The 23,538-nt window shown below is 39.0% G+C and overlaps 1 long non-coding RNA gene across 1 annotated transcript; it reads right to left on the bottom strand.

Moving 5' to 3' along the window:
• Nucleotides 1–15,702: 15,702 nt before the first annotated feature.
• LOC110364514 (uncharacterized) lies at nt 15,703–20,513 on the bottom strand. The gene is made up of 4 exons (XR_010470625.1): nt 20,307–20,513; nt 19,454–19,622; nt 17,671–17,947; nt 15,703–17,419 (listed from the first exon to the last, which is right to left on the bottom strand). It is a non-coding gene; the product is annotated as an uncharacterized LOC110364514 (long non-coding RNA).
• Nucleotides 20,514–23,538: the final 3,025 nt, after the last annotated feature.

The raw sequence follows: 23,538 nt of genomic DNA, 5'->3' as shown, positions 1-23,538 counted from the left end.
CTCCAGGGATCTTTACTGTGATTGAGCCCATTCACTTTGATGAAGTTTCCATTCTTCTTTGCATGCTTGTTTTTTTAATAAAACCTTTTGTACCACACCAGACTCCTCCAGTCACTTAGCATCCCAAAAATATCTTTGCCCCTGCCTAAATACAAGTTAGATGTACGTAGGCTCTTATATGGTCCAGTTTTTCACATCTGAAGAGTCTGAAAAATGAAGTACTGCACTCATGAATTGCAAGTGGTAAGAAAGAATAAAGATATTCAGAAATAATTTTTTAAACAAAGCTTCCATCATTTTTCAGCTGGTCTGTAGGTGATCACTCCAGCCATTTCTAGCTTTATGCATGAAAATGAGAAGTACTTGTGACTTCGGTCTTATTGCAAATAGCAAATTTTCAAAGTTAGAGCTGTAAGTAATTTTCCCTTAATTATTTTTTCTAAAGATAAAAAATTCCACAAAAACATTTTTTAATCTGCTAAGTATTTCTTCATATAAAGTACTCATTGTATCAAATATCTTTCATTATGAAATAAGTAGGTACTTGGTTGCAGGAAAACAACGAGAACTAAGGGAGTGTAGAGTCATAGGGCCATGGGGTGTATATGGAGAAGAAGCCACATGCAAAGTAACATTCAGGGTAGAGAAGGAAAATGGAGTAGAGGGAGGTGTAAGCAGCAATACTGCTCTTCACTTGCTTAGCACTGTTTTGGTGGTGCACAGAGGCTGTAAATCCAGTTTAAGTAGCCAGCATGCCACATGCTTTACATGCTTCCCACCCTGAGTTGTTCCGGCAGTCGGGAATCTGTCCGTCTGTGGTGGCTGTGCGCTGCCCAGGCCTGCAGCGGGGTCATGGAGCTGTGCTCATGGCACCCCCACCGTTTCCACTCCCACCTCACTTTGTTCAGAGCTGTGCAAGGATTACCACACTGCTGTATCTGGTGGCTTCTCTTATCCACATTGCTGTGCTCTTTTTTTCTTTTTTCTTTTTTTTTTTTTTCACAATAAAATTCAATTGAAATTTTCAGGTGCTGGTCACTCTGAGCAGCTCATGTACAGAATACCACAGTAATACCTAATAATTTCAGCACAATGCATGTTTAAATTTTTGATACTAATACTGTATATCACACATAGTTATAACAAGGCCTCCAAGATAGAAAGAAATACGACATGGTGAGCCAAGACAAGTAGGAAAATGGGATTCAGAGGAGGCTCTCTCTAGTTTTATTTTGAAAAATAGGTAGATGAACTGTAAGAGAACAAGTTTAACTTTTTTATTTGTTTTGTTTTGCTATTCCCTCCTACTACGGAAATGTATTTTTATGAAAGCAGAAAGAAAAATTTAGTGGGGCTTTTCTTTATACAGATGGTCTACTGTTATACCCCCCCTTTTTGGGAGAAGCCATCAGGATTGAAGACAGCATGAATAGTGGGCTACAGTTCAGTTGGTTTTATTTAGGCATAGGAAGTGTTAATTTTGTGTTAAGAAGAAATTAAACTAATGATGTAGTGTCTAGCTCTATAGCATTTCTCACTCTAGAAGCCTAAAGGAGTCAGGATGTAAATGCTGCTTTTATTTATAACGCAAATTGTTGAAGGTGAAGTGATTTTAGCTCTGACGTGAGTACAGTGTTAACTGGGAGAGGATGATACTTTTATTTTTTTTCTGGTTTAGTTTTAATGATTTCTCTGTCAGTTTAGATCCTGGTGGCTCTTTGAAGCTTCTGCATGATCTTCGCTGTTTTACTTCTCACGTCTATTTCTGGAACTATTGATCCCAAGTAAGTGTTTTGAGGACATGAAACTTGGTAGACAAAAGCCCTAGAAAAAAACCCTGCAATATTCCTTTAATCTTTTCATTTTCTTTGTTTTACTTATTGTATAAAACTATCTGGCTCGGTGTCGAAAGAAGTGACCAACTCTAGAGGATGTGTATTTTGAATAGTACTTCCAGGCTTGCTTGTTTCCAATGTCTTATAAAGGACTTAACTGCCTTCTGGCCTCTCTGTCCTAACATCTGGCTTTGTGCTGTCACAGTGTTCAATTCTACTCTTTTGGATTGCAATCCCTGGCTTTCTTGAATGAATGGTAAATGTTTCTAACTACTGTTCTACAGCTTCCATTTCTAAAGCCTTTGTGTGACAGCATTCTTCTTAGCAGAAGTACTTCACTTCTGATGTCAGTACTGCATTCTTCTTTCTCGTGGGAGAACAGACCTGTGTGGACTTGGCACCACCTGCCAAGGTGTACCTGGCAGACTGGTAGGGGAAAGCTCCATCCTGGAAGGTGTCAGGGAGCTGGTGGCTGTGGCTGGTCCAGCTGGTGTGCCGTGACCAGGGAGGGCTCTGAAGCCAGGTCAGTGTGATCACAAATGGGGGGAATTGCACCTGAGAAACTACTGTTATAAAACTGATTTCTGTTTCCCTCCCCACAACACCCCAGCTGAACCCTGTCCTGGATTTAGTCTTCTCAAACATGAATCCCTGACTCAGGTTTTCACATGGAAAGGTAGTAGTAGTCTGTGCCCTTTTTAGCAGATTAGTCTAGCGCACTTACCTGGGAAAGGGTTGTCTGTGTATACTCAATCTTCTGTGACTGAGAAGGAGTTCAAATTCACATCTATCGGTTTGCAGCTGAAGTGAACTACACTTCTTAGAAACTGAGTTTTTCTGAGTAATGGCTGCGCTTTCTTTTGAACTCAGTGTTACATATGGTCTGAGTTATTCTACTGGCTCGAGTATCTTTTGGTCTATAGACATCTATTGTGGATGTTAAATAAATTTAGACTTGATATAAATACAGAGATTCTTTGCCCTGCCAAAATGTTCATTACTCTGGAGGGGCACAATAGGAGAATTTTAGGAGACAATTTTGTCTCCTGTAGTCCTGTGGGACTAAGCTTGTAGGTTCACTTTAAATGCCAGTTCAGGTACCTGTCTGCAAGAACAACTGGATCTAGAGCCAGGTCTGAGCCAGCAGATTTTGCCATTGGAGTGAAGGTTGGCTGGACTGGCAGAGGGTCAATATCCTTAGACTATTCCCTCTTACGTCTGCTCTTTTCATATATGCAAATGAGCAAGGCCCTCTTTTGAAAGTCAGTACGAGCTTCTTTTTATCTAAGTGGCCTTATTTTCTTACAGTTTTTTACCCCTGGGTTCTGTGAAAACTTAAGGTGCAGAAGAACAGAGAATGGGAATGCAATAACACTCTAACTTCTATCTCTTCCCTTAACATGCTTCTTTTTGGCGAGCCCATTGATTCTCCACTATACAAGGAATCTAGACTAGTAATCAGTTATGTTGCAGTAGCGAACCAAGACCTGAGATAAATGTGCAGTTTTCATTTTGGATGCTGTGCTAGCACTTTCTGGAAGACTGTTGTTATGTTGAGGAAGCTATAAACTGAGTGGAGCTTGTAAATCAAGTGATGGCACATACATGTGATCTTTAAAATATAATATTAGTCAATTCTGTTACATTAAAATTATTGATACAGAGTTAAAGTGCACTTTTTGTTAAATGCCTAGATTATTGTTGGTTTTGTTTGTTCCCTTATCTCCTTCTTTTTTTTTTTTTTCACCCAAAAAGTATGTGCAAAAGGGGCTATTAAGCTTTTCAGAATGCAAGTCTTCTTCTTCTAGTATTTAGTTTCTTACTGGGTTTTCAAACTGAATGTTCTTGAATCAAGATTTTGCAATGGGAATAAACTCTTAATTTTTTTCACAGAAGCCGAGCTTTTGAAGTGATTTTTTTTTTCAGTGATAAGCTGTAACTTCTGAAAAAACGATAAAGATATTCAATTTTTCTTACTTTTTTTCATGGCATGTTTTAACAGTATAGATAAAAGTGTCTGGATAACAGTTGTTCCACATGGGAAATAGAAAGAAATCTCTAGGAAAAGTCTGTATATCCCTGAAGAAAAGCAGGACTTTTCTCCATCTGGGTATGAAGATGATGAAATTCTCTCTCCAAAGATTATTTTTCCCAAAGGCTTCTGTTACTTAACCGTCTGCAATATCTTCTCGTGAAGTGCTGAACTTAAACCTGTGTATTCGTAGTACAGAAGCACTGTGAGTAGCTTCTGGGTCTTTAAGGCCTTCAGGATCCTATCGAGATGCCAAAGTTAATGGTGCTGACAGCTCTATCAGACAGAAAGGCTCCTTCTGCAGCAGAACGTTCCTCCTGGTAACACTCCTGTACAAAGCTACACATAGCTGAAGGCTACAGAGGCAATTGCTCTAGTATGTTGAAACTGGTTTATTTCAAGCAACTGTGCTTAGACCAAGATCCAACAATACTGCTATTAGTTTCATGAAATTTCTTTAGAGTTGCATCCAATGCAGGCTTTGAATGGGAAGAGAAAATGGTGCTCAGTCCAAAAGCTGCCCATTATCCAGCTGGAGCTTTCACAAGTGAAGTATGGGTCCTGTAATCAATTTATGGTTTTGAACACTGCCGAATACCGACGAAGTAGGTGGTATCGAAGCACATGCCAAGCTATAACCTCTGCAGAAAGTTTTGGTCACTTTCTGAAAGTTCACTTACACAAAAAAAGTCCTTTTTAAGCATGAATGTTTTGTGGGGTCCACATTCTAGAAATGGCTGGGAAAGACAGGGCATGTGGTTTAGAACTAGCAGTAATCTAAGCATTAAAAATAGTTGTAAGTACTCAACTTCTTGTGCTTTTTAATCTCTTACACAAAGCCTGTAGGGACTTGGCAGATGGCTGCACCACAGTCAATTTGTAAATGAATCTCTAGATGGAGCCAAAACAGATCTAATGTATGAGTTTTTCAGACAAAGAAATGACCTTAAGATTTTATAATGGAAGGGCCACAGCTACAAGAAAACATCTAATTCCATAAGAGATCTCTACATCTACCTGAAAATGACTGAGGTTCCTTCCTGAGGTTTTTTTAGTGTTTAAAGCCTAAAGAATTGCATCGCTCATTCAATGTCCAAACAGTTGCATATGAGGGCATTTTGCCACACATTAATGGCTAATATGATGCTAGAATCCCTTATCTCACAGTAAATCTGCATCTGTGTATCCATTGCATACACAAAATCAGTATGACAGTCTCATGGTATATCCTCCAATATCTACCTGTACATTAATGATTTTCTGAATTGTCAGCATTGGTAAGTGCCAGTCACACATGTGACCTTTTCGTGATGTATTTATGGTGCGATGTCTGCTTTGCCAGTCATTTGCTTGCTTACTCTTTTAGAAAAGCACTTACCAGTTATGTTATATGTACTGGCCTACGAATCCTCAAACTGCTGTTGCCTGAAGTGCCTATTGATAGTTTTGGACAAACCAATGTTTGAAACCCATCTTTTCCTTGAGAAAAGGAATTGCAGAGTGTAAATATAACACTGAGTAAAAATAACCCTTGATTAGTTTTATATGCTATTCTTAATTATTTCCATAAGTAGATCATATCGCAATAGACTGTTTCAAGTTGCTTTTGCTTTCATTTTTTCCTCATACAACAAAGAAATGCATAGTTTCACAGACTCACAATGGTAACTGCTGTATCTGGAAGAACAGGAAAACATCTATGTTAAAACTGACCAAATTAAAACCAACTTTATGAGCTCACAAGGTCCTTTTTGGCACAGAACCTCCTCTATCCTTCTGTCTCACTGGAGCTGAAGGTAGCTGCACTATCCTGTAACAAAATGCAGTGACGTTTTGCCATATTGTGTTAAGACTAAGAGAAAAGTACAGCTCTCAAAAATACAGCTTTCTGCACTGTCCCTGAGCAGCTGCTTAGACCGCATGATCTCGGGTTGATGCTCCCAGCCTCACAAACGCTTTCTGCCTTGGCAAAAAGAGAAGATCCCAGCAGTGACTGAACTCACAGATACTGCAGAACAGCCGGTGAAACAAGTTGAGAACCCCTAGCGTTATCTTGCATGGAACCCAGCTGTCTCTAATTTTATCTAACTGCCCTTGGGATGTTGCAACTGGCTCTTGCAGAGACTACAAGTAACCCTTAGTTTCTCAGTCAAAAGTCACACAGCACTCATTTTATTTTTCACTTCATTGCATGAGATAAGTCCTCTTTTCAGACAGCAATGCTCACATGGTGAGCGACCCAGAATGTTTTGTCCCAGCTAGGAGATGATCCTTACTCATAACACATGACTGATGGAAGAAAAGGAAGTGTGTCCATCTCTCCGCGGACTTGGTTGCAGGGCAGGAACTGCCTTTGCTCAGTCTATTGCTGATGAAAGGTATCCATTAGACACAAAATGTGAAAGCAATTATAGAAACTTTGTCGGGGTAATAAAACCACACTCAGTGATTTATTCCTATGGTAGTGACCTGTAAAGAGAGACTGAAGTATATCTGGTTAATGTACGCAGAAAGCATCTCTGCTGTTATCTGCTGTTGAATGTGGATAATTGCGCTAAGTGATACAGCAGCTCTGGTTCTACCGTGGTCTTGCTCCATGATCCCTGGCAAAGCACCAAGAGCCAGATAAACATTCATAGTGAGCCATCAAATAGTAGAACTTTATCTCTAGCCTCAGAGCAACAATGAAATATGGTTTATATGAACAGAAAAGTGTGCACTTTAGTGACAAGGAGCTAACTTTAGAGTAAATGAGAACTTGGATAATTGAGAAAGATGAATCATGAACAAAAAATAGGTTGGAAGGAAACTCTTCAAGTCAATCACCTGCTCAAAGTACGGTAACTTCAAATTTAGGTCAGGCTGCTCAGAGCTTTGTTCCCTGAGTTTTCAAGTTCTCAAGGGATGGGGATGCTATCATCTTTCTCCATGACACCAAATTACTCTCACGTAACTAATTTTCCCTTTCGCAGCCTACGGCAGTTGCCTCTGGTTCCTTTTGCTGTACACCTCTGTGATGATGAAGTGTGGTTCCACTCTTTCTAACCCAGGGGTGTCAAACTCATTTTCACCAGGGGGCCACATCAGCCTTGTGGTGTAATTTAAAGACTAGTTACATGAATAGTTACGTTTATACAGTCCTAAAATGACATTCAACCCTTTGAAGGCTACTGTGGGGCTGATGTGGCCCCTGGTGAAATGAGTTTGACACCCCTGTTCTAACTTCCCTTTAGGTACTTCAAGATTGCAGTTACAGTCACCTCTCTCTTCTCCTTTAGCATTCCTTTCTCGGGACTAAACAAACCCAGTTCCTCTCACATGTCTCACCAAAACTGGACACAGTACTCTAGATGTAACTTCACCAGTGGTAGGCAGAGGGAAATAATCCCTTTCTTCTGTCTATTTGCTGTGCTCTAGCTAACGTAGGTCAGTATGCAGTTAGCCTTCACTGTTGCAAGGACACATTGATGGGCTCATGTCCACCAGGACTCTCACATCTCTTTCTGAAGAAACGCTTTTAAAATCTGGTTTAAAGCCCTCCTCACTAGGTTAGCAGGTCTGTTGGAAAATATGCCCTTGCCCCAGTTTTTCTGGTGGATCCTGTCTTTCCTTGCCAGTTTTCATTCTTCAGGCCCCCATGGTGATAGAGGCCGAAACCCTCCTGATGGCACTGACCAAGCAGACAGATATTAAGCCTCATTTCCACACATGCCTGAACTGTTCCTCTTAATCATCAGGGATGAGAGAAATGCCATTTGGAGCTCCATATCCTTTACCCTTTTCCCCAGAGGACCATAGTAGCCTCCTCAAGGTCTGTACTTGTAGTATAGTACCAGGAGTGCTGAGGTAGAAAAGGAGCAAAGAATAGTATTCCACAGACAAGATTACTCAGTAATTTATCCACAGTGTCCCAAATCCAGGCCCTGGGCAAGCAGGAACCCTCTTAAGACAGTAGGTCCATGCAACAGATGGATGCTTCTGTCTACCACAGAAGGCAGCCTCCAAGCATTATCATCCATTGCTTCCCTTTAAAGCTCAGGTTCCTACCTGTCAGTCAGGCATGGCTGGCCCAGATGCCTCCTCTGTTAGACCTAGCTCCTCCTCTTTTCAGGGCCCTGTCATTGCTCTCCAACTGAACAGCTGCAGCTGGAAAAAAAGCTCTGTCTTGCTGTGGAAGTCACCAATATCCATCCTGTCTTCTACCAGAAGCATATCTTATGTCTCTTCCACCTTCTGGACCATGTGGGGCTTGGGTTCTTTCCTCTCTTTGCAGAGGTTCTATCTTCTGTTCAAGCTCTTTGGCGCTACTTGATGCACAGCTCCTCTGTTGTTCCCTCAACTGGTTGTTCGCTTACTTGGTGGTGTGACCAGGTCCCACTTCCAGCAGGTGACACTGCTGTAGCCCCATCTGTGTCCTCAGGGAGGAGCACCCAGCACTTGTTGCAGCCTGGGACCTGTGTGGCTGCATCCTCCTTCTGTTCTGTCCAGACCGGGGCCTCTCACAAATGCATCTTGTAGCTTCAACTTCCTGCACTAGGGAGAGAGATCACACGTTGTGCACATGGCTGTAGACAGTCACCTCACAAACAGAGCTTGATTGCAACCCCTTTTAATTCTGTCGGTCTTCATTACAGGACAACATGCTGTGGCTTGCCATTGTGTGTCAAAGGGACCTCACATTTCTGCTGTGGGACCTCCTGCCCCTTTTCTCTGTCTCTTCACATCCCTCTAGTCCGTTGATAGCCCTTGCCGCCAGGAATGAACTGAGGTTTTGTAGGCAAGGAAGCTTTTGCTTTTGCCATCACTATGTGTTTTGTTGCTGAAGTTTAATGACAGTGAGTAAGATACAGAGATGCTGGGAGAAAAAGGGGTCTCAGTTCATACTGCCATGAAGAACTAAATTCCACTGCATTTAAATGGTTGCGACTGTATGTTTCCTAATTTTCTATGTGCCTGGCCAGAGATCTCAGCCTATTAGCTTGAGAACTCACAGTAGGAGCCATAGGATCTGCATTTTTGCATATGAAGGGCTAGTCATTGGAAGTACTTTCAACAAACCAGATCCAGAATGCCTTAGATTAGGCAACCAAAATAAGCAGGTATTTTGAAATGTACTCTTGGTGTGGAGCAGCTCCTCATCTACAACAACAGTAAAATAATTTGCTTTGTGAGAGGCATGCATGCACTGCAGTGAGGAAAACTCCTAAGAGAATTCATGGCTCTGTCTTTAGAACAATATGTAATAAATCAGTTTGAGGGCCACACACTGAGTAACAAAGGAAACCAGTACTGAATTGTTGTTCATTAAGTGAGCATCGTGACTATATAATGATGCTACAGCTTATTCTAAGGGTCAGTGAAGGCAGAACACGACTTCCATAATGAAAACTCCAGTATTAGTACATCATGGAGAGCCTAAGCTAGACATAAACTTCTCACCACAGTTATCATCAGGAAAGCTTTTACCTTTTTGCTGAATGCAGATCAACCCCAGAATGTCTCATACCACTTTCTCAATATACAGCACAGCAACACCCCACACTGTTGCTTTTTTAAGCTGTCATTTCAGGGTTACATCACTAACTGTTTAACAGCCTTTCCTGCTCACCACCATTTCGACATTCATTTTTCTGTCCTTCATGCTTTAATGACCTAAATTCATCTGAGGAAGATGATGACAGTGATGAAAACAAAACTATTCAAAAGGAGGCAGTAAGGCCAGTAGGCTTGTCAGCTGGAGGAGATGTTGGTTTTCTGGGGGATAGCATTTGTGGCTTTGTGTCTGTCCAACTAGGTCACTTTTAAGAGACTGAAAGCGTGACCTTAATCTTTCTGCCTTCTTTCTGTCTATTTTTGAATGGTTACATTTTTGTCATTGTCATAATCTTTCTCTAACTTGAGTGAATTTGAGTTATCTATCAAGGATGAAGGATGGAAAAAGGAGGTAATGATGACAGTTAGCAATCTGTGACAGATCCTACTGAAACATCTCTGGCCCAAAAACCAGCATCTCCTCCAGTTGATGATCCTGCCTCTGACTCTTCACCTTCCACACCATATATACCTTTCTCATGTACTTGTACTTAATTCCCTGTGTGCATCTCTCTTCTATTATGTTCATTTTTATGGGAAAAAATGCTTCGCTGTTGGCTGACTTGCTAAGCACTGCACTTTTTAGGAACACAGCCTTCACGGATGGAGAGGTAAGATTGTATTATATCAAAGTACCTGGAAGGATAACTGCTTCGTGACATTGGCGTAGGTGAAAATAGTGTTACACTAGTATTTGTCACCAACCTCCTAAGTCTGCTGATACAAGGAGATAAGAAATCCTTTATGAGCCCCGGCAAAGTAGACCAGTTCAATTTAATCCACCAGTGAAGGTGGTTTCAACTAACCTGCTTGGCTTTGCCAGGGGAGTAGGCAGCACTCTTACACATACTGTTGCAGGAACCTGTAGAGGTAGCAACCTCCACATGGTGGTCAGTGATGACCAACTAAGGGCAGTAGCACTAGAGCTGAAAATGGACAGTTTCCTAAAGATGTATAGTAATGATCCTTTGAAGTCGGCCTTTCTACTGGTAGGAAACAGAATAAACTGTAGAGGAAATAGAAACTCAGTTTAGGCTGTGTGTTTATTCTTAATGGATTCATAATGGTTTAAAGACAGGAACTGAACGCATTTACATGCTGATGTCAGGTGTCCAGCTACAATTGTGAGTGTTATAAAGACTCATGAATCCAGGTTTCCTTTCTCACCTGCTGGTTCTCTTTCCTATGGGGTAGATGAAGAATATACATTGTAAATGCCTCTTTCTAAAGCAGAGGAATAGTTTATTTTGGGACACAAGTAGGGGAAGCCACTTCCCATCATCTTCACGCCACATGTTCCTGGAGAACTCCACATTTGTAAACATTTTTTTTCTCCTATCCATATTTGCACAGGAGAAATGTAATTAGAGGTTGAGATAAAGAAGTCTATAAGCAAGCAAAACACGCTAGCAAAGCATGAGCTTTAGTTATTCTTTCTGTATTTCTTGTTCCAAGAAATAAGCAACTGATTCTCTACTGATGTTGAACCACAGGAAGACTGCAAGAGCAACAACTGCAATCTTGGGCTGATGCCAGTGTTTTCCATGACAATAATTTGCTTGAGGTAGTCTTTCTAGCAGTCAGCTCTTATTGCAAGATTTCATCTATTACTGGTGAGAAAAAAAAAGAGAACACCCACAGACACTCTCTTCTGGGAAGTGGGCAAAATGATGGTCTGGTTTTCTTCCAGCAAATAAACTAACAGCAGCTAGATTTCAGTCTGCTGTAGAGATTTCTCACAGGCAGATTCTCCCTCAGTGGAATCAGGTTAACTCCTTTTGCTTGTTCAGTGTTTTCTTTTAAAAACTGCATTACTTAACACAGGAAATGTTAGGTATTTACAAAGTACTCTTCAAAAATGGCAATTTTGACATTTTTGTGCTGAAACATACAATGACCTCTGAATATCTAGAGTAATAATGGTTCTATTACTTCAAAATATGAAGAGAAAAACTTTGGAAACACGGTATCCAAGAGAGGTGGTTGCCTCTGAGTAGCTCCACGTGGAAGTGGTTCAAGCTGAGATAATCTTTTTAGTGTTAACTCTGGCTTAACATCGCTACTTGAGAATAAGATGTTGTACAGAAGTCTTTCTGACTCTTCCTTGTGCTCCTCAGTACTCTAGGGAAGATTCGTTAGTTTATGCAGAATCCCAGACTAGGGCTGGCTTAGAAATTCACCCAATGGAGGGTGCAAGTAAATAAGCCTTCTGGGAACCTAAAGACAAAGGGAGTTGAGCACAGAGGTCTCTCACAGAATGACTCTCACCTGGAAGTCCAGCAGGATGCTGAAAGCTGAACAACTCTGTTAGCTGATGTGAGTGCTGCCCCAGTAAGCACAGCCAGAAGCAGGCTGGCTCTTAATGACACCAGGTCTGCATCTGAGACATGGTTAAAATCCGTACCACAAATAACGTTGGTAAATGAAAGCTGAGTTCAGTGATGAGTATTGCATATTTTTGTGATGAGCTTTAAAATGTTACTGATGTTTCACTGAAGTTCATGCAGGTAAAAGCTACAAAGCCAAAAGAACTCAAGAGTTGCATGGTCTAGTAGAGACCAGCAAGTGTCATCTGCAAAAGCAAGACACAGTGAGGTCAACTTCATATATCTATGGCAAGAAAGAATGAATATATGTGTCAAGTCGCCTTCTAATTACATTTGAGTAGTCTCTCTTGGTTGCAGATTAACTATACCATAGATTGCTAGAAACTACCAGGATTTATTAACTAGGGACAGAACCGTACTAGCACAGCTGCGCTGCTGCTAGGGCAGGTTTTCAACAGGTTAATCCCTGGACCTCCAGAGACCCACAAACATTATCTTGCAATTGTCTCATATTGTCCTTTGCAAGAAGATTCTTTTATCAAGATCTTATAAAGACAGACTTTAAAAAGTGAAAGACAGGCAACAAAGGATAACCAGGAAGAGATTCTTTTTTTCCAAGGGTAGGGGTAGGAAACTGTGAAACAATGAGAAAGAAACTTCACATTTTTTAAGGCTTCTTCCCTATAGGATTCAAAAATATTTCAAGTAATGTTTGGTTCAAACGGAAGGCCAACAGTTTGTTTTTTTTTTTTCCAATGAAATAATTTTAATTTAAAGCAAACTGAATTGCTCTGATCTTCAACAGAAAGCCCTTATTAGGGACACGCAAGTTGATGTCCTTCCCTACAACCATGAAGATCAAACCAAAGTGGCTCAGGATGGTTTGTTATGAGATCATTGTCTAAACACACTTTCCTCAAAGATACTCCATCTCAAGTGTTCTCTCCTTCACATTTTAAACTTGGGAGTGAAAAATTGCAAGTTTCTTTCTTTTTGGCATCTTTTTCTACCTTTCCTCCTTCCACACACACTGCTCTCTTTAGTGAGATAAAATGCAAGTCTTAAGTGGAGCTTTGAAGACCGATGCATTGGTGGATTTCTCAAGCACTTTCACTGTCTTACTTATCTGATGAAATCTAGATGCTGCTGCCAGTTATTTATTTATTTGGGAATAACTCAAAATAGAATGATTCAGCTCATGTAGTTGGCACAGATTCAGGAAAACTGATAGGCTGAACTCAATCAGATTGCTATCAGTTAAAATTTATTAAGCTTTTCAAAACATTTAAAAAAATGCGTAATTTAAGTCAATGCAAAAGCCCAAAAAGTTATTTTTGGATATTAATGTATTGTCTATCAATTCTACGTTGTCCTTGTTTAGCAAAAAACAGAAGAGACATGCCACAGCACTTATGCATGAAGCTAGAGCTATTGCTCTTTAAACCAAAAAATCAGCATGTGAGCTCTGAGCATATTCTAAAACTAAATTAATTAAAAATGCTGTTGGAGTCTTAAATATGTATTTTAAGGCCGAGTGTAATTCTAGCTTTCGGAAACTCAAGACTGTTCACCAAATAAAGCAGCAGATTGCTTAGTATCTTTGAGGTAAGCCATTTATTTCAATATTATTTAGCAGTAATTCAATCAACCAAAAGTTGACGTATTCAGAACCAGAGGTTCAGAATTATACTCCACAATTTTTCGAATTCCAGCAAGAAAGGTAGGAACAAAATTAATTTCCCTCCCCCCCCGCCCATATTGTCTATAATAGTTACAGAATAGCAACTGTTTAAATTAAAAAGTCAACAGATTATAATTATGCCAAACCACCCAACTGGCAGCAATAAGACCACCTTTCTGAATCAAATTCAGTCTATAAATTGAAATGAAACTTTACAAAGACTAATCCAAACAATCACAGAAAAGGCTTTTACAATAATAAAACTAAACTTGTCCTGCTGAAATAACCAATCAAAAGTTCTAAGTGTTCAGGCCTTGGTTAAAGTATTGGAGCTTTTAGCTATGGGACCAGCAAAAAGAACTTTCCAGCTTGTTTCAGCTAACAGGCTAAAGAGATAAATATTTTCCTTGGTATTCAGGATTTTAAAGACAGTATAGGGATAGTTACACAATAGTACCGGGATATTTGTATCCTAGAAATCCTAGGAAGGATTCCTAGAAAAAAGTTCTCCTCTGTCATGGGGGAACAGGTGAAGGGTTCAGCCAAGGGCAGAACATTAGGTGCAACCAGTTGCATTCCTGGTTCAGAGGGCTCTGCCACAGGCGTGACAACCACTGGACTGATATTGTCAAACCAAGTGTAGACACACAAGGGCAGAAAACAGAACAATGGGCAGAAGCTTGGGCAGAAGTTGGGAGCACTGACATCCTGGCTGATCATCTTAATTCATATTTCTACATGTGTGCCAGAGATCTGGAGTAGCATGAAGGATAAATGACTTCTGCACCTCTATTTGATAAAGATGGCCAGGTAAAACGGCAAGAAAGTTTTTCAGGGAGGAGACTGTCCTTAGTGGTTCAAATTCCTGAGAAGACTGTAGGTTATTGCAGTCGAACAGTATGATGATGAGAATGACTAGATAAACACCTGAAATATGGAAAAGCCAGAGCAAATGATAAATAACTCAACTACAAGAAAGAACAGTTCTACCTGTCTGAATGAAATATGTGAGAAGGAACATCTTTTTATTTCTCCAACAAAATATCATGGGCCGTATGTTCAACTATTGGTTGTATATTCAAGAGTTCTCTGAACCAGGTCTGCAAAGTCACACATTCAAAGCCCAGAGAGAATATATTTGACTTAGACTGGAGCATAACCTAATGCAACTACCTGTATATCAGCTGGTGTTTTGGACGTTAGCTGGCAGAAAGATGTCAACATTCAATTCAGTTAAATGCAAAAAAGAGTTCCCTATGAAGAGAGAGAAGAATATGTCTTTTGATTTTAAGACCATTTGAGAACCAGTTCAGCAATTCCGTTGAAGTCTTTGGATCCAGAATGACAAGGTTTTCCACTACAATTGTACAAACTAACAACATTTTTGGTAAGGCCTCTGAAAACGGAGTTCTGACCAGACAAAGTTGTGGTGCACTGTCAGAAAAGCAGTGGTTTTCTGATTTTAACTTAACTAGACAGAAGAATGAGTTTTTGAGAAAATACTCTGAGAAAACAGAGTAGAGTTTATTATATATGCAACATATTGGCAACACATCAGTACTAAAATGTCATAAAAACTTACAGCAATCTAGGCAAGTAGAAAAAAAACACCTTGTCGAAGACTGATACAAGTAAAATGCAACATGTTACAGAATGACCGTATCCACTTGGAAGATTCGCTCTCTTTGAAACAAAACCAGCTGAAATTAAAATCTTGACATACATGACACAGTTGATAAAAAATTAAAACACAATACAGGTTTTTTGCATTAAAAAATCTAGGCCTGGTTGGCCCATCAATTCCCTTTCTTGGCAAACCTTTCATAAGACTAATTCTGAAAATCATCTGTAAGTATTTCATTTAGGTACGTTGCATGAGAATAGAAAAATACATAAAAAGAAAGAAACCCACAAATTTAACAGCTGAGACGTGAAGATACTCTCAAAGAGGGATAGAAGTTTCATAGCCTGATTCCTGAATATGTTTCCGAGTTGTTCTGCAGATTGTGGCATTTTCTGAAAATCCTACAGCAGCTTCTGCTTAATTGTAGGAGATAGATAAATAAGTTACCCAATAAATATAATGTTTCTTAAGAAGTTTTCAGATCAAAGACACAGCCCAGTTATTTGGCAATAAAATGGTTATTGGGCATCATCAGTGTGCAACACTTGGGTACTAATTTAGTGTCCAAGTAGCTATCCACAAATAGTGAACATTTAACAAAGTTTCATTGTCTCTCTATCCATCTCATCTGAAATACCACCTTGAGCCATAAACAGCTACGATCTAAAGGTTGTACCAGTTGGGAAGTGTATATCAAATTAAAACTCAGTTTGTCCTGATTTTCAGTTTGAATGGTGCTATATGTAATAAAGAAAATTCACAAGAGGATTTTGTTTGTCTGTTCATTTGTTCATTTTATATTGTCTGAATATTTACATTTTTTGTTTTGGAGAACTAGACTATTTCCCTTCCAACAGGTTTGGAAAACCACAGAAACACAGGAGGAAAGAGGGGGAGTGGGGACAGAGCTTGCCACTACTATCAAGAAAGTATGGAGAAAGAAAGTATCATAAATAATTAGAAATGAGACGATGGATGCCACTTCAAATCAAAATGCCAGGAATTGCCTTTTTGTGTGTCATAACAGTTTGGCAAGTGAGACACCCAAAGACATGGAAGAAAACCGGTAAATATCTTATTCCTAGTTGTGCACAATGTCAGGTGTCACTTCACCAGTTTTCACAGATGAATTTAGAGGGACATTTGATGCTCAAACAACTTTAAGACAATTGGTGGCTGTTGAAGGCGGCTGGGACTGTACGTGTCCTGTGACAGCGTCCTGCACTGGAAGATGCCAACAGGGGACTTAAAAATTTCATTTCCCTCTCAACATTTTTTGTGCCTCAGTAGGAACTTCATGTCAAGAAGATTCAGGTTAAGAATATTCAAAAAAGCCAGATTTAGACATAGAATATTGCTCGCTCTAGTTGCTGAAGAGACAAGATACATTTGCAGAGTCTAGTTTCAAGTTCTACAGAAAATTCAAGGCAGAGGACCCTTCCTACTCCCTTAGTTCAATTTCAATTTTTTTTTTTTTTGTGTGATTATTAAAGTCTTTACTTCACATTTGAGACTCTAGAATTCTTTCAGCATGGCTGCAAGGTTCTTTTATTGCTTTCTGCGACCAGCTGTGATCCGTGATTCTATTAGAAAGATTCAAGTGTCTATTGTTTAGTCCTGGTGCAGAACAATTCTTACATTTTTTGCCCCAAGATTTCTTTGTTTCCATTTTCACTAATACTGTCATCTCCAGAGAAAGCTTCATAAATACAAGCTGTCTTACACAGATAAATTCATGTTGAGTTGTGCCAGTTTACCCAGACGTCTGGGATATAAAAGGAGAAAACAAAAGAAATCTACCTAGTAATTCTTCTCAGCACAGTCTTGAAAAACTCGAGGCACAGACCATCTGCAGATCGCCAGAGACAGAAGGATCATAGCATTCTCTTATGGTCCATGCCATCAGTGCAGTAACCATAATTGTGCAAGAGGCAGAAAAGCTCAAAGCTCCAAGTTTGCTGCAGTCACATGTACTGAATTTTATGTGGGAGAAACTATGCCACTCAGTGGAAGTTTAAAATTAAAGAAGGAAAAGTGCTGGTGAAGAAGAACGGGAAAAGATTTCCCTGATATTTCAAATTCAGAAATGAAACTCTTAAAGAAGTTATTTAACTAAACAGTTTACCAGAAAAAGATAAAAAACATGCATGAGGAAAATGCTATGATACTCACAGCTGATTTTCATTGACACCAGACATAAAAATCTTTGTTTAGCCTTCCTCATAACATCCAGCCAGAACTTCGATTCAAGTTCAGTCTGCCATGAGCAGACCTGCTGGAATATGGTGCAGCATTTCTTAGTCCAGGGTTTCCCTTCCGAGGAAATTACTGGAGGGGAGAGAGAGAGATAATCAGGGTCAAGGTACAGGTGTAGGGCAAGTCCAGACCCAGCAGGACACAGACCCATCCAGGGGCATCAGACATATCAAATACGATTTGCTGAAAAGAATAGTCTATAGAAATAGAAAATATTTGTATTAAATAGAACATTATTTTATAAACATATTTATACAAGCACACACAGTTCATATATGTATAAAGTATTTAATAGCAAATTATTATATTTATTGATTACTTACATTAGTAGCGTTTTCAGGATAAATTATTGAGTATCATACTGCATAGGAAGGTAATTTTTGGATTTCAATGGCAACAAACTTTAGAGTTCCTGAAGTAACATTCCAAAGAACTTGTTTCTTTCTTGTCAGCTTGACTACATTTCTCTCTTCTTTTCCTTTCTCAATTGTTTTGTTTCTTTCCTCATACACAGTTTCACATTCTAATAAGTCATTTCAGAAAACCTTTGCAGGTGTTCAGGCAGGGCTCCAGTTAAAGGTTCTGTAAAATGGGCGTTAGCTAAAAGGAAAAGTCACAAACCAAGAACTCTCCATTACATAATACAAAATCAAGTAGTTTGCAAAATAGTTATTTCTTGTTAGTATGACCTGGGGTTCTTTTTTAAAATTTTATTTTATTTTTTAATGTCCTTTAATGAATGACTAATGCTGAGAGTTGATATTATGTTTTTCATGTTTTCAAATTAAACCCGAATGTTGGAAAATGAAGTTATAGAAAAACTGACACAGATAATTGTATTTCACAAGTGAGGTAGCCTACCTAAGTTATCATCTCAACGAAGTAATTCCCTAGAACCTTGAGGTAAAAACAGAGGACACAAACAAATGCTTTGAAAAAAAAAAAGTACTCCTATGAAAATGTCATTAAAATATTTTCTGCAGACAGAATAAAGAGAGTTAGGTTTGAAGCCTCTGTATTTCATTTTCTCCTGTCTCTGTTGCTTTGCAGACAATTGTGATCACATTGAAAAAGCTTATTTTGCCAAAGCACTTAAAAAATCCACCATTTAATTTTTGATTGGAGATATTTTTCATTCACTTGTCACGTTCACTGCTAGCCTATAAGACACTAATGTCAGTGCTGTTTGTGACCCATACAGTTAGCAGAACTGCTATTTGGGCATCATGCAACCTCTAAAGAGCACCATTGCAGACTCTTGTTATTATTTGTTATCTTCTTCATATTCGGAAATACACGTATTCCTCTAATCCTGTCATACCACACATAGCATAGTGGTATACTTATTAAAGCATCACAGTGAGTAACCGCTACTTCTGTATTTTAATGTGAATACCTACATATCCTCCCAAATGTTCCCTACCTCATATGCAAAGTGTGGAATATTATGTGATATATATATCTGGAAGGCTCTCTGAGTGCAATATATCCTACATTACAGTTATCACATCTTGCATTTAATTTCTTTACATTACAGTCACAAAAAACCCTATCATTTTCTACATAATTTTAAATATAGGCTGTCATTTCATTTATTCATATACACAACCTTATGAAAAGTGGAAAAGCTCAATGGTAATATAAAAAAACCTGTTCAAAACTAGATTTATACATTTGAACCTTCTCTTTAACACATTAAATTACATTCAAAGTGAATTTCACAGCATTGACTCTTTAGGTTTTCTAAAGTCACATAAAAATGTGTAATTTCATAGTTTATTAAAACTATAGTCCTTTAAATGAATACGTGAAATTATTAGAACCAGGCAAACAGTATTATAAGAAGTGAGAAGGCAATTTCAAAATGTTTGTGCCACAAATGAATGGTCATTGCAGTTGTTATAGAATTCTGTTTTAAATAAATAGCTGCTTAAAGTAAGGGACACTCTTAAAAACATCAATATTATACGTATCTTTCTTATCAAGTTTGTGGCATGGTTCTTCTGGAAGTGAGTACAACCTATATTTTTTTTTTTCTTGGACCTATGGTTGCATTAAAACAAGAAGTCTTGAAATTAATAGACTGAGTAATAGCATCATACTTACACATAACGTACAGAGGTGCCTGGACTCTTTGGGTGTCACTGCACTGTTTCCTCCAGTGCCCACGATGATGTGAGAAGTTCTTGTTTTCTTTCCCGCCTCAGTAAGGGACTTTCACCCTGAATTCCTGTGTGTCCCAGGTGTGTGCTCAATCCATAAGCCAGAGCTAAACCTAGTGCCAATTACATTATTATGGCTTAAAAAACCTCCCCAGCATTTTTTGACAATTGCTTTATTAATGTATGTCCATGCCATAAGCCAGAAATAGTTGCATCAGCTTTTCTCAGTTAGGATAGTCTTAATTTCCTTTATTTGTTCTGGTGGGGTGCTTAGAAGATGAAGGATTTTGTATGATGGTCAGTATGGCTTCTTACATGTATAAGGTTGCGACCAATTTCCTGGTCAAATTCCAGGCTGGGAAATGACACTTCAGCCAACTGCATTGATTTCTGTATTGCTAAACAGTGTTAAAGCCAAAGCAAAGATGACAGAATTTTCTAGTCTGTTTTTTATTAGCAAACAATGCACCACCACAGCAATAACAAAAGCTATTTTTGTAGGAACCCATCTTTCCACCCAACAATTCTATTGTATTTTGCACAGAATCTTTTTTCACCTAACCCATTTCAAAGCTTTTCCACCTCTTAGGATGTAGATATGCAGCACAACAAAAGGGAGATGAAAAGGTTCTTCTCTGACAGGTGAGCCTGTCTGGAGAAGAAAACTCACAAAAATCTTTTTGCTATTTCTCTCTGGCAGCTGGCCCCCACTTTCCTGCAGTGGCCTGATATCTAATATTTCCTTCCTATAGAATATGTTGTTTATTCCCCCATATGCTCTATTACAAATTACTTACCTCCAGTTTTCCATCTCTTCCCTCCACCGTACATACCTGCAGTCCTTCCAGTGCCCAACTTCCAGGGTTCTTTCACGCTGACCTGCACATCTACCACAGACACAACTCCCTCACAGAGAGAAGTCTCTCTGAAAAAGTGGTCCGAGAGCACCAAATTTCTATTTTGACTCCTATTGAAGAAAATATGTGGTCACTGTGGTCACTTTTTCATCATTACTCCCTTTCCATCCAAGCTAGAATGGATGACTTGTACAGGCACACACTTGTCACTTATATTTATTATGAAGAGTGGCTTTGAAGTGTAAACGTTCTATTGTTTCAGTGGGTGGAAACCAGGACACCGATGATGAAGTAAGCATTAGATTACCTGATGTGTAAAACAAGCATGTAAAGAGAAGAGGTTTTATGAAGACCATAAGAAAGCCTAATATATGCACTGGACCTGAAACATTCACGGGGAAGGAATGTATAAAGGGATAGCAAGCCAGCGTGTTCTGCTTCAGAGGAATGGGTAATAGTGAACTCAACTGTGAAAGAAATCTAATGAACAGACAACTGAACAGTTGTTTGCCTGCAAATTACATAAACCCTGCACACTCCTGGTAGGAGCAGTACAAAGGATGAGAAGGGCTGAGGTCAAGTATTTGGGTTTTCTTGGGTAAATGTTATGAGCACAACAGTAGCTTTTTGTTATTGTGAGCACATAAAGGAAGGAACTGAATCTCTTTCAATAGTGAAGTTGGTATAGATGGTACTGGAGAAGTTATTTCACTGCTGTTACACACAGGGTCCCACAAATATACCTGATCTGTTTCTAAAAAGCTAAGAATATTTCTCCTAAGTGGCAGGAAGGACAACAAATTTAAAAAAAGAAAAAAAAAAAAAAAAGCAGCTAAACTAAAAACAAAGCCCTTCTTTATAGTAGGATCCAAACTAGTCAAAGGAACGTTCTAAGAAATGCTGAAAATAAGGGAAACTCTAGACTGCTAAGTAGAGCACTAGATTTCAAGCCAGAACTCAATTTTGAATGGAGGTTAAGACTCTAGAAAAGTTTTGTACAAGGAAGAAAGATACCTACATGCTTCACAGGAATCTAACTGACATGTTAATGAACTGAGTGATGCTTAAATAATTTAATGTGAAGTATAGTAAGGATAAAACTAGAAAGAAGCAAAGCTGACTCAAAAGGCTTCTGCTCTCCAGCCCTCACCCCTGCTGCTTGCCCCTCTCCTCCGTGCTGCTCCGACAGAAGTGAGCGCAGTGAATTGGGTCAGAGAGCGGCTCTGGAAGAAAAATGAGAAAACACTCTAAAACTAAAAGGCAGAAATGTGTCAGGAAAAATAGCTGTTCTAAGAATGGGTAGATCTACACGTCTGGAGGCACAGATGTTCTGTTCTCATCAAAGCAGAAACTTTATTTTTTTACACACATCACTCGTTCAGCAAAATGCATTACTACCACTCATAATTATGTACAGCTTAATCAGAGAAGATCTTTGTTCCATGAGGTTCTGAAGACAGAATGAAAGAACCGCTGCATGTGCTCCATCACTTATTCCAAAGACAGGTCTGTCTTCTACTCTTTTGTCAGGATGGCGCTACAAGGATTTACTCTGTAGGTTATACCATTCTAGCAAAACACTTTCTTATGTAAACCTCCTGTAATAATAAAAAGAAAAAAATCCTATTATACTAGCAAAAGTACACAGACAGCAAGCAGAGTGGTTTTGACACTGTATCTGTGGCTCTACCAGTGGCTTCCATTGAGGTAATAATGCTGTTCAGTGACATGAAGAGACAATCTCATTAAAAGATTGGATCATATAACACTGAGCATTGATTTACACTGTATATACACTACATACTGTGGAATTTGTGCTGTTTTGGAAGGGAAAGGTAATTGTTTTTGATCTGTTCCTTAACTCAATAAAAACAATTTTGGAATTATGTATACACTGTAAGTGCTATTCTTCCGTAAACGTTGATCAAGAATAATACAATAATATAAAATATATATTTAGTTTGCTATTCTCTGGATATAAAAATAGCTGAGAATGCAGGATTAAACAGCTGTAAAGAGTTGTGACAAATAGCGAAGTAGTATCATTCATGCTGCACTTTATCTGTAAGAAACTTCTGTGTGTACAAAAAATCCTGGTATACATAGTATACAATGTTGGAAATGGTTGCAGAGCACCGAATCTCTCTCTTTTTTTTTTTGGACTGAAGTGCAGGAGATGGGATGACTTGACAACTGTGGAATCTCTGAGTAAAATTAAGTATTGCAACACTCTCCTCATTCTGTCTCATGTCAAAGGCTGAAGTATATTCTGTTTAGAAAGAATGTTTACAGCCACATGTATAGAACATTAGCATCTGATCACAACTGAGACTTTTGATATATTAAAGAGCATTAACCAACTAATTCCTATTAAATTCCTTTTATAAATTTAAAATCAGAGGTGTGTTATTTGGAGAAAAGAAGGTCAATGTAATGATCTTACTATGATAACATAGTTATTTGAAATAGCAGGAAAAGCAAGATTTATTAATAATTTAAAATAGTACTCATTTCAATTCAGCCACTGAAATTCTAGAATGTGCAGGAAAATACTGTAACTTTTGCCATTAATTTCATCCCAAACACACTGCCCCTCTGACCAAAGTTGCTGTGTGATCGCTTCCTATCTTATTTTTCATCAAAAAATGAGCTAATATAAGGCAGTAATTTTCTGCTAAACTGGCTTGTTTTGATCACTCAGGGAGTGATCAATGAGCAGTCACTGGCAGCCCTTCAGCAGAGGAGACAGTGACACTGCAATTTGAAGTAGGTAATTAGCCAGCCCACACAGAGCCTGGTTACTTTGTAATGAGACAGAGCAGGCTGTTGCAAGGGAAAATTAAAATTCATATTAAAAGACCCCTTAATACTGAGAAACACACTCGCAAAAACACAGCACTCGGTTCTCATCACCAAATTCTCAGGAGGAATCACTGGACCACAGAATATCTCCATCTAGAAGAGACCCACAAGGATCATTGAGTCCGAATCCCTGCTCCTCACAGGACTACCTAAAACTAAACCATATGACTAAGAGCATTGTTCAGATGCTCCTTGACCTCTGACAGGCTTGGTGCTGTGACCACTTCCCTGGAGAGCCTGTTCCAGTGACCACCCACCCACTCAGTGAAGAACCTCTTCCTAATGTCCAATCTGAACTTCCTTGATGCAA

The sequence above is a fragment of the Columba livia genome, chromosome 2 (genome assembly GCF_036013475.1).
Source record: "Columba livia isolate bColLiv1 breed racing homer chromosome 2, bColLiv1.pat.W.v2, whole genome shotgun sequence".
NCBI lineage: Eukaryota > Metazoa > Chordata > Aves > Columbiformes > Columbidae > Columba > Columba livia.
This window is presented reverse-complemented; position numbering and strand designations above follow the sequence as displayed.